A 12,866-nucleotide genomic window follows, 5' to 3' on the forward strand; every position below is an offset into this window, starting at 1 on the left:
ACGTGGACAGGCTCCCTCTTCTCAAGGCAAATCTGGCCGCTGCCGCGTGTTCTCAGCGCTCTGCCGCCGCAGTTCGCGTCGCTGCTCCGCGCCACCCTCCCGAGTTAGCCTGGGTGGCAGCATCAAGGGTCGGAAAAAACAGAACGGAGGGGTTAAAAATCACGGCGAGGGGAGATATCCCAAAATGCCAGCCCATTTTCCATCCCCACTTGGCTTTCTGCCCCAATATTCTTTTTTTTTTTTTTTCACTTTTCTCCCTCAACAAGAAGACTAGAAACTTTTAGGGGTGAGGGGCTGGCGAATAACAGACAGCTGTGATTTGCACCTAGTTACATGGATCCAGGAGCTATGTCTTCAAAATAAATATTGAAGGAATTGCCAGCACCAAGAATGTGTGCTCCAGAAGCCAAAACAAGAAGTCTTGCTATGACTAGTCCATGGTATTTCTCAGCTGGGGAAAATGGTGGTATTGCAGAGCTTAGGAGCCTCAGCCCGATCCCCTTGCCTATGCCAGCATGTTTCCACCGCTGAACGTGTCCATATATTACATCAGTCTTTGGACATGGGGAAGGAGCAATAACCAGGAAAGCAAAATACATCAGTCTTGCTTGCAAAGTACCACTTGTTATTTAATTCAGAAGGCTGCAGGCAGCGTTTTATAGCCTGAGTCAAATGGTCAGTAGGACCGTAATAGTCTCTTTTGTTTTAGCAAAACCTATCCCTCTTAGAGGACCCCGGCCCGGCCCAATGTTTTTCCCAGGCAGATGTTTTTCCATGCCCTTCATCTTGCTTGCCCTGTGCTCTGTGGAACACTTTGGCTGATAGGTGGTGTTGAGATCCCAACTGCCTTCGTCTCCCACTCTGGTTGCCTTCCTATCAAAACAGGAATGCCATGTAAAAAAATACAATAAAGTTAACTTGGCACAAGCAATCTCTCACCCGGCTCATCACTTTCCCAGCCTCTCCCAGGCAAACGTGCATCCCTGGAGATCCCTGTGCAGTGTGGGTGCAGCGGCTGGCTCTGTGCTGGGAAGCGGCAGGGCCCTTGTCCCCAGAGGGGTAGGTGGCCATGCCTGGAGTGCTCTCGCTGCGCACACCCCAGTCCCAGCAACGTGATACGTCTCAACGGTCACCACTCTTGCTATTTCTAGATCCACCTTCCGAACATGCTGTGTCATTGATTTTTAGGCTGCATTCTCCACTGAAATCTTACCAGATTTTCAATGGTCTGCTCCTCGTGGGTGTCACACACAGATTATTTAACGTATTACTTATATTAAACAGATTGTTTAGTATAATCATTCTCCTCCAAAGTATGTTACAAATACTGAGGACAAAATTCTGTGTATCCTCTTTCTTGGTAGGCACCAGGATTGCAATCCAATTAAGCAACAATTTCAGCACTGTTTGATGTGGGTGAACAAAATGCAGCGAAGCAAAGGGAGGAAAACTCCAGTTGGGCCAAATCTGTAGGACCTCACATAGGCACGGGGTCTTACAGGCACCCCCGTCTGCAGGGATGGGCGAGATAAAGATGTTGCAACCTGCCCCAAGTCAAAGTGGAAACCAGAAATAGCATTTCTTATGCTGGCAGCATCCTTAACCGCAGGAAAACAGAACACCACATTAGAAACAAATAACATAAAAGACCAAATGTGAAGACAGAGAAGCTGAGTACAGGAAGCATCCTAAGGGCTGTCAGACACCAAGGGGCAGGTGATTTACTACAGTAGGGTGTTTTTTTAGCATTCAGACCTTTCAGGCACATCTTTAACAAATACACCAAGCTCACCTTTTCTTTCATGCTACAACCCATGATTATCAGGGATTTATGTGCTCAGTAGAATCTATCAAAAATCAAAATATCATCCGCAACCAACGAAGGGAAGGCCTTCCTCAGGCAAAGGCAACAGCGGCTAATGGGCTCCTCATGGACCACAAGTGTCCATATGGGCAGTGCCCATGAAGGACTCAGGACTAAGACCTGCAAAACCTCCAAATGCCTACACACATCCTTAAACCTGTGCGGGGGCAATCTGTGATGCCAAACACGAAGCTAAGCACACGCACTAATACTAGAGGGAGCAGAACTGAAGACCAGAAGCCAGACGGATGATTTGAAAAAATAGAAATGAGCGTGAGAAGGAAAGAAGTGAAAAGAAATAACCCTTGTAGGTCACAGAAATAACAAAAGATTGTCTTGGGACCCACTTGCTGCCTCCTCACACTCCTGAGCCCTCCAGCTGGGAGCATCATACTGTGGCAGGAGCACTTCCACACATAGTCCCACAGAGAACAGCTGTGCTACCTTATCACAGCCAAGTGCTCTGTCACCTGCTCCTCTTGTGGCCCTGATTTTGCAGGGACAGAGGCAAGTGGAAAGCCCAGCATGAATCTGAAACCAAGTGTTTTTAACCCAAAGGAATTATGTAATGAGAACTGCAATGAGAGGGTAGTTGGAGCCAGGCGATGAGACAGAGCTGCCAAGAGAAAGCTGCAGGCCTGGGCATTTCTGATGCAGGCGGTCAGGCAGCGATCACTGCACTGCCTTTGTGCCACCCTGAGTGCCCCCAGCCCTCCAACGGGCACCAGACACCCAATCCCAACCTCAACATCGAGTCAAACCAGGCTGGAGTGGGATTAAGGTGGGATTAAGGGACAAACTTCACCAAAGGCCATTTTTTAACAGAATGTGTTATAAACTGGAAGGATGTGAGAGGACCTCATGTGGAGCATGTGCAATGTGGTTATCAACTACAAAATAGCCCCAACTATAACCCAAATGTCCACCAAATTTGAAAATTCAGCTGTGGGTCTCTCCTAGGGGGAAATAAACCTTCTGGATTTGTAGCCTGTGTTCCCGGCTCTGGCTCATTTGCACTGTGCAGTCAAAGCACTGAGTGACTTCACACAAACGCAAATATTTCTATAGCTAGGAGTACCACAGAGCACAGACAGGGCTTTGAGAACACTTTTAGTGGGATGCACCATGGAGTTACTGGAATTTTAGGGAAGAGTCATGGTTAGAAAGAGATGGGAGCTGTGAAAAAAGCAAGTTTAGAAATGTGAGGAAAAAGATTTCAAGCTTATGGCTGCTAAGGCACTGTTAAGGATAAGTGTGCTTAACAAGTTCCCGAGTGCTTCCCAAGCATTCATTTCTCCGTGGCCAAGTCGTCCAGGTGACTTGCACAGCCAGAAGGGCTAAGGAAAGAGAGCTAACATGGGAAGGAGAGCTCCTAATAATGCAGTTTCTCCATTAAAACTTGGCCAATAATACAAGGTGTGATTGAGAACACTTGGCCCAAAGCACCAGCAAACACAGCAAAACCCTGAGCCTCACACTGCAGTCAAGCGGGTGATGAGGTGGCATTGGCTGGAGCTGATGTTTGTTGTATAAATGATTGATGGCTCTATTTGTGCCCAGGATGGGATAGCCTTGGCATCACATTCAAAGGTTATAAGAGGTGGCAAATTTTCCCAAAGAATTTATTCAAAGAGGAGCAGAACCTGTGAAAAGTAAGAAAGCAGCTGACATTAAATTTGTCTGAACCTATGCCGGCAACGATTTGAAATAAACTTGCTAAAATATGTCAGTAGGACAGTTCAGAGCAAGATTTATTACTACATCCCTAAACTCCCAAATTTTATGTTTCTAATTTAAGAACAATAGAACTACCCATCTCTTCTATAAAAATGTCTCACCAAATATTTGAGAGTGCGGTCATGTTCATTTCTGTATTATATTATATGAATTCAGGGATGTGGTAGGATGGGACTGGTGCTCATGGGACCATTGAACCACAGGAGAGGTGACAGCAATTTTTGGTAACACATCACTGAATGGTTCTTTTCTGCATCAGTTCTTAACAGTGTAATTATGTGAACATGCATCCTTCTTCAACAGGCTCTTGTTCCAAGGGTACCTCTTCTAAGCATCACCAAAATACCCTGGGACATCTTTGTTCCTCTTTGATTCAAAGGCCTATGCAGCTTCTGAATCATCGACTTATGCAAGTTATTTATTTTTTATTCCCTCTATCTGTTTATTTTGGTTAGGTATGAAATACAAAATATGTCTGCACAGAACCAGGTGCTCCCTAATAGCTGAAACAACAGCATAGCAGGAGCTAAGGGCACCATTAAGCAACCAGTGCTTGTTGTGCTGTTGTGGCACTGCTGGGGCCATATAGTTGGACTCTGTGTGGTTTTATAAGGTGGTTTATAGTTCTGGGCTTTATATGAATGCAACAGAATGTCTGAGCTTGGCCTGCAACTTAGCTGGGCAACAACTAACAACAGAAAACTTGCAGCAAACAAAACTTTTTTGTTCATTTTCCATGGAAAAAACAGCGGTAGAGAGGCCTAATAAAGAAGAAAAAAAAAAGTTGGCATTACAGGCAGAGCACAGGCAGCAACCTCCTAAGAGATGGTGGGTTGGGTGAAGCAGTCCAGGAGCAGCCTGGAAATGGAGCTGGTTTGTGTTTCTCATTGTGTGACAAAAAGATTATCGATGCAAAGAGATAGAGAAATAAACTTAGGCTGGGGGCTTCACTCCAGCGATGGCTGCAGAGGGGGATGCTGCAGGGGGGGATCTGGAGTAATCTCCTGCTTGGTGAGAATGGCGTTAGCCAGCTTTCCAGAAGAGTTACAGTCAGAAAGTCATGACCCCCGCCTAGAGGGGGACATCTGAACCAGTCACTCATCCAGATTCAAAGATGGCCTTTACACCTGGCATTAAAGCCAGGCTTTGGCAGTGCTCCTAGAGCAGGTCTCATTCCCTGATATTCAGCAAGTTGCTGAAGCTTTTAAATGTAAAATACGTGCCTCAAGTGCCTTGGGTCTCTTTTCCAGGGGAGATGCCTACCAAGCACCATAAGCAAAGTGAATGTGTCAATACTGACAGCTAGGACCACCGAAAAATGATGAAACTTGGCCAAAAAACATTATATTCCCAGCTTTGGCTCTGGATGTTAACTGCCGTAAGAAATTCAGTGTCACTTCGTGCTGGCCTACTGAAGAGGGTAAAATTTCCACTCTGCTGTTCTAGCCAAGGCTATTACACTTTTTTTTTTTTTTTTTTATTAGGACAAAATGTACCTTTAAAATACAAAAGATAATTCTTTATCTCAGAAAGTTTCATTTAGAGCCATGGCTCAATATTTGCCTGAGACATTTGCATACCTGGAAGTGTCTCATATGTGATGATCCCTGCAAATGAAATGCATTGTTGATTTAGTTTATTATTCCAAAAGATGGTATCGTGGTTAAGGTTTGTATGCAGTACATCAGGAGAAAAATACGGAAGGGTTGAACAGAAATAGGTTTTAATTCTGCCAGGTATATTGCTGAAGTTAATGAAAGTCAGTTAGACATACATTTGGCTGCTGTTGCTAACTGAATAATACAAGTAATAACAGAGGCATCTTTTCAATTCCTGATGAACATGAGTAATTTCCATTATCTTAAAACGTGTAGGAGTTATGAATTATAGGTGGAGAGATTGCCCAACACTTTTTCATTATTATATCCTGTTGTCAGTTGCTTATACATTTGCCAAAGTTTAATGCATCAAGCAGAAATTTCCTATGCTGGGTATCAGCCTCCGGCTGACTTTATTTGTTTTGTTTTATTTTTGTTTTGCAAGTTTTATCAAGAATGGTGAATCTATATCCAAGAGCAAGGTTAGGATGAAGTATGTTATTTTGTCTATGGTAAGCCAAGTTCCTTCAGACATTTCTCTGAGAAGATGTTTTACCTCCGTGCATGGAAGCAAAGAACAAAAAATTGGCAAAAGGAGTCAACCAAACACCAGAAATTTGCTTCTCAACACATTTGGGAAATTATTCCCAAATTTGGACCATGTCTAAGCATTACTGTCTTTGCAGTTTGTACATGCTCAGTAGAGATTTGTTAAGTTCTGACATCTAAAAATCCCATCTAGGTCGGGCATGTTCCATCTCAGAGCCACAGAAATCTCTCTGTGGTTGGTCTGCAAATAAAAGGGCTGGCTGTAGGTTTCCTCTTGGCACTTGCGAGACAAGGTCTGCTCTGTTTGCCTGCACAGCAAGGGGGAAGAGAAGGGAATTACTTGATTTACTCGTGGAGGAATAAAGAGAGGGACAGAGATTGTAGGAGTTGGAGAGTGAGAAGGAAGAGGAGAGATATGAGGAGGGAGCAGCATGGTGGGAGAAGGACAAGAGTGAGGGTGGAGGGAGGCGTTGGCACAGAGGGATGAGTGCCAGGGCATCAGACCCACAGTAGGTGATACCCGCAGGGGCAGCGAGGGAGGAAAGCAGGGCAATGCAGTGTCTGGGGTGGCTTGGGAAAAGAAGGGGAGGGAGATGGTCCTGCTGAAGACAAGGTGATAACTGCCCATCATTGGGCAATGGTGTTCTCCTCCAGACCTGGAAATTACCACTGCCAGACGTAGGGCTCCATGTTCCTCTGCCATCAGCAAATAGTGATGGGAAGATATCTGTCTGCCCCAACACTCTGCATTGGCTGATCAGCATAAATAATAGGCTGTGTAGTGAGAGATAATGTTGTCAGTAAGATCCATGCAGCATTTTGTTGCAGAAGTTGAAAGCTATGAAGACAGTGACAAAGATGACTGTAATTAAAGATGGTATCATAAGGCATTAGCTGCAAGGGTAACCTTAATTCTGATGTTTCTCAACTCTGAGCACTTTGCTTTGTAGCTTGAATGTTTTTATAGCAGAGGTTTTCTTAATGTTACTCTTAAAATACAATGCACAACATGTCACACTTGGGTTAACTAATTTCTGTTGTCTGGCCCTGGAAATCTGTACCCATATGAGTAATGTTTGCACACATAAAAAAATCACTGGAATTAATTGACATTACTTATCACCTCCTAACTTATGGGAGTAAACAGATACTGCAGGACTTGCACATATAATATGCGAAGCATGATAAATTTAGTCCAGTTTTGTGTATAATTGATGAAAGTATTTTAAAAGAGTATCTGCTACCTCTTGCCTGATCATACTTTATTGTTCAGATATAAATATATAAATATATTTCAAATAAACTTATATTCCAACATCAAGTGAGCATCTGTCTATGTCAAGCCTTATCACAGCTATTTGGGCTTTTCGCATTTCTGTTTCTCTCTCTGCTGGTGTTGTTTTTACCTTCTCAGGATGGAACTGGATCCGGAGCCAAAAGAATAAAATAAAGATTTGTCCAGATCATACATGTTTCATCATATTTATTCCAATCTCAGGATGTACATCCTGTGAGCATCAAAACAAATTAGTCTGCAGTACAAGGAGAGGCTATGGTCTGACTGTTTCTAAGAGAAAATGCAGCTGGACTTTTCGTGCTAGACAAAAAGCTCCATTTTCATGTTACAAGCTTTTATTTTTTTTTTTTGAGTGTAATTGCGAACTCATCAGATATGTAGAACAGGCTGCTGATTAGAGGTGAAATGAAATAATGACCAGTGTCCCTCAGTGCTTGTAGAGCAGTCCCCAAGGGAAGTCCAACACCCAGGTGAGGAGAAGAGCCACCACCTACCGCCACGAGCTGGCGCGGTGTGGGGCTTCCCCTGGCTGGAGCATCCCTCATTCGGGGTTTCTGAAATCAAAGGGTAGTACACACATTCTCGATAATGACCAGCTTCCTAATGATAGTAAAATGGGAATTATGCAGGGCTGCAAGCAAAGGACAAATTCTGAATGAGAGAAAATGAGTTCAAAGCATGTGATTAAATAGTGGTAGGTTTAAGGTCTTAATTCTCGTCTCCCGCTATGCAAAGCAGGAGTAACTCATTTGTAGTCAGTGAAATTACAGAGATGTAAAATGGCATCGAAGGAGAATCAGGCCATTGTTCTCTACAAAACTCACTGATAAGACATTAATTACTAAAGAGAAAATGCCATCAAAAGGATTTTAAATGCTTTGCAGAACTCAGGAGACAAACTCATTAAATGCTATGTTGTACAGGGAATTAGTTCCAAATTTGTGAATACAGAGAAGGCAAATGCTGCACTACAGATAAATGGATGATCATTTTGAAAGCCTTCTTCGGAAGGCCTACTGTCTTTCGGCAGGGGAGCCAACCCCACACATTACATCCAGAGATGTGAAACAAATCCAGATAAAATAAATCACCCTGAACCTTGGTCCATCTCACACACTGAATCCCAGCCAACTGCAGTTGTTTAAGGTTTGTAAAAGTTCACTGGACTCTGTTTCCTGCCCAGCCTATCTCCCCTTCCTCCCCTCCACTCCCAGCTCTCGTCTTAGGTCAAGTCAGGCTTGGAAGCAGAAAAGCTAAACACCAGTTAGACAGCATCATGTGCGGTCTTTCTAAATGAACACCCAGTTCAAGTGCTAGAAATCTCACTGGGGAAAATTCCAGCTCCAGGGATATGATAAAATCTATGGTAAAATTCTCATTTGACCTCTCTATGGACAAGATTTTACCCTCATCCTCAGTATAATCCCCAGGTAGTTTTGTAGACCCTGGTTGCTGAGTTAGGGTGACAAAGTATTTGAAGTTTCTGATGACTTTTTGAACAAAAGCCCCAAGCAGTTAACCCTCCATTAAATCCACCATGGAGGAGATGAAGCTTATTAATATATCAGAAAGAACAGCAGAGGAGTTATCAATGAGAAGTGAAAATATGACCACATCACAGGGGAGAGTGCTACATGCCTGAGCCACTGCACATGCTGAGGCCCCCAGGTCAGCATCATGGATGCCTTGAATGCACATTTTTGCCCCAGGCTTTAGCAGTGATGAACAGGATGAATAATTGCTCCATCTGCATTTTGCTTTGGGCATGGGCAAAAACTGTGCAGCAAGATGCCAGGAGTCAGGCTTCTAGGGGCTGAGGTCTGCCTCTGACTGTGTGATGGGATGAGGGAAAATGCACTAGTCACATGAACCAGGGGCAAGATGAGGATTCCAGGACAGTATGTCCTTAACACATGACCTGTGTGCAACACTGTCCTGTGATCTGATGGGGTGACTGCATTCCTGTCACAGGATCTGTGTGAAGGAGAGAGACCTTTCGAATGTCCCCTACACTCCAGCTCTTTCTCATCACTGTTGTTCAAACTCAGTCACTCGAAGCAGGAGAAGTTCAGACTATGTCACTGGCGTCATTGCGTACTGATCACACTTTGGGACTGGTGGCAGGAGCTCAAAAGGATTATTCACAGTCCCTCAAGCTGCCAAAGAGGCCATCTACTGCAGAGCAGCAGGAGTGGTTCCTGGGTTCACAGAAAGATGCATCTGCCAGGACAGCAATGTCCTCAGCTGCAGGACTTGCCTTGTCATCCCCATCCAGCCCTGGGCACCTGCAGTTCAGATTTCTAGGTGACAAGAAGAATAACAGGTACCTAGCCCTGGTCAAAGTGGTCGTGATAACACAGTCTCACTCCTCAAAACAGGGACAACTTGTGCATTGGCCAGAAACTGTCCCGATTATGTCTCTCAGTGGACAGTGCTGCAGCCTCACAGATGTCATTTTCCAGCTTGAGTGGTACAGTGAGGCTGTTGCCTTTCCCTTGCACATTGGGCTGGATGCTCTTCTGCTACCAGGTAGTTCAGACTTCTCCTGCCCCATGTAGTCTTTGCGCTTCCATGGTTTGACTGCACTTGGTTGGAGTGTAGTTGCTGTCAGTCCTGTGGCATAATTCTGGGCAATAGTGCAGATGATACAACTGCAGATTTTTTGGATCTTTCCTCCTCCAGTCAAGGACACCAACTCTAATCAAGTAAGTGTGACCACAGAGGCATGTGGGCAGTCACCAGAGGTGCAATGTCTTAGACACAAAATGGGGAATGACCTGGAGGGTGTTCAGCTGCACAGTTTGAGGAGGGTAGGGGTTTTGGTTGTCCCATTACAATGGCAGTGGTAGCTGTAAGCACCCCTGTGCCAGACTGTTGCTTACCGGGGTGGCATGTGCCCAGGCTGGCTGACTGAAGGTGGTTGAAACTGTGGGTGGCAGGGAAGGATGTGCCACTGGCTAGAAAAATTTACAGCATGAGGTCTTTCAATGCAGGTAGCCACTGCCTACCTGGGGCATGTCTGACCTGCCCTATGCTGTGTGTGATCCTCCAGAGGCACCAAGAATATGTGGTCATGGATCGAGGTAGAACCCAGAGAAGGTGTGAGCCAGAGGAACCACCCAATGGTTCTGGGCAGGACCAGAAGTCAAGATGTATATCGAAGGTCAGGAAAAGTCTTAGAAGCAGCCACAGTGGGTTTAATTTAAGGGGTTAATTGCAAGCATTGCCTGCAGCAGCTGATTGTCATGCTAACCCGAAGCTCCAAGGCTAGCCAGGAGAGTGTCCTTATCCAGCCACAGGTCACAGATGGGGGAAGCACTAGCAGAAAGAGCATCTTTTTTTGTGAGTGATATATTTTGATTCCAAATCTACATGGGACCTCTTTTAGTAATAAATTTACACTATATCGGGGGAAAATCTTAGAGATCTCCTTTTACTGTGTTTGCAAAGACATCTTTTCAAAGCAGGCCAAAAAGTGGATTAATAGTATGAAATAAAAAAGAATTAAAGCAGCCAACATCAAAGTCATGGCTGTGGTTCTGCAGTGTCCCATCACTGGGCATCAGCTTGCTGGAACTGTGTCCGTTCCAGTGTTTTGTTAAAATACTGCATTGGGAACAGTAATTAAACAGATTCTGATGATGGTTTTTAACACATGCCAGCTGGCTCCCAGCCAGCGTTGAAGCAGAAACATTGTGCAAACTCATGGTCAATGATGACTTTGATCTTTGAAGGGCTTTGTAGTGGCGGAAGGAAATGGGAGAATAGGAGGGAGGGAGAAGGCTGCAAGTAGTGGGGAGAAAAAAGAGTAACATGCACTAGAGTAGGAATTATCTCCTGCACCTTGACAAAGGCAGTGAGTGCTTTCTTCCTTCCACTCTTTCTTTATGTGGCGCAGTAGGCACAGTCATAAACATTATCATAAAGGTCCAGTTTTCTTAATGGCAACCCATATGAGTAACAGAAGTCCCTTGAATATTCCCATGTGTGTGCCATTGGAATTGCTCTGTGAATGACTTCCTCTGCACACTGGCTTGCAGTAGCTGGCCCTGCCAGCACAGTAGTGTGCAATGGACACTGGATACTGTTGAAGTCCTTCAGGACAGAACTTGGGACAAAGCTGAAGAAGAGGTCTTCTGTGGCCAAGAAAATCATAAACACATGTCCTATTCAAATTATCTGCTTAGACATTGCCTGAAATGCTACAACAGCTCTTTAGGCACAAGGAAAATTGTTGCTTCTGTCCCATGAAGTTCTCTGTTTAGACGTTGCATGAACAAAGATCAGAGATAATGGACAACCGCAACTGGCAAGAACAAGCAGAGGATGTTTCTACAGTTCTGAACAGTTAGTTTAAATTCAGTATGACTTTCCCGTGTTAACAGTTAGCAATGGGCATGAAAAAGGACAATCACATTGTACTTTTTAAGCCTTAGAGATATGCAGATGGTTTAGGTAGATGATGTTGTTGATTTCCAGGCATAATGCTAGCTCTGCCTTGGTCAGCAGTGAGCCCATGTTCCCAAGATGTGCTGGAGGGCTCTGAATGTTGGTGTGCTCTCTTTCCAGTGAACCTCACTTCAGAGATTGCATCTGCTTTTATTCTAATATTCTTATGAAATTTTTCATAGAAGTCAGTTTGGCTTGACAGTACAAACTGCAATGCTTCTGTAGTAGCACAGGAAAGATGGAAAACCTTGCAAATGTCTTCACATTGAAAAAAAAAATCTTTATTTCCCTTCCAAATTCTTCACTAATGTTCGATGATGACACTTACGGTTTTTCCCTCTTTCTTCTTTTCTGTAATGAATGATATTATAAATTCATTAACTTCCAACTCGGGAAGGACACATTTAGCAGCCATGGGGTTTTGGTGTGACTCCTAAGAATTTCAAAGAATAAAGTCCTTAATGAGTTCTCCTGTGCTTTTGCATGCACAAAAGATGCTGTCAGTGAGAATAACCTTTATTTTAGTTCAAGGGCTTCAGCAGACAACTGAGTTAAGTAACTAACCTTGCATCAGCTGAGCTTCCAGAAATGTCAATAATCATCTATGTGCACTCTTCACCTGCTCTAATTGCAAGGTGAGGCAACTCAGCATGAATTCTGGTGGGTGAGTTTTAAGCTAAAGCGTTCCCTCCACAACTGAATGGCAGTAATTCAGTTTTGTATCTATCTGAGCCACAAGAAAACAATGAGCTGGAAAAGATAAGCATGTTCTTTACAGGATAGCGTCTGGCCCCACTGTGAGGAGACCTTGAACTGGAATGTAAGTACAAGCAATCTGTGAACCAGTCTTGCATTTTATGCCAGTCAGGTCTTTTGTGTGGACATATTTAATTGATTTACAACTGACTAATAGCAAAGAAATTTATGTAAATTAGTTCTAAAGCAATTTAAGTGTGTACGATGTACCTCATCCTCTTAATTAAAATCCTATTAATTAATGCAGGTTTTGCATTTATACACAACATATTGCAAAGTTCTTCAGATGGTACACCTTGAGCTCTAACAGCAAAAATGGCCATGGCATTGAATTCCCCAGCAATATGCAGAAGTACAAATGCCATGTCCATAAAAAAGATCCTGGCAATTATGTCCACTATGGACTTAAGGTGAGATAATTTCCCATGTGTTTCTCCCATGTGCCTCACATAATTTGAGCATACTTGCCTTCTGACTTTGTTTGGATGCTGAAGCAGGCTTGCGGAGATGTGCTAAAGGAGGGCAGCAGGAACTCAGAGGCTCTCCCTCAACATAATGGAAACCCTCCTGCGTGTACCCACTTGGCCTCCCTGTTGGCTTGCAGGAAAGAGACCTG

The sequence above is a fragment of the Strix aluco genome, chromosome 1, assembly GCF_031877795.1.
Source record: "Strix aluco isolate bStrAlu1 chromosome 1, bStrAlu1.hap1, whole genome shotgun sequence".
In the NCBI taxonomy this organism is placed as follows: Eukaryota; Metazoa; Chordata; class Aves; order Strigiformes; family Strigidae; genus Strix; species Strix aluco.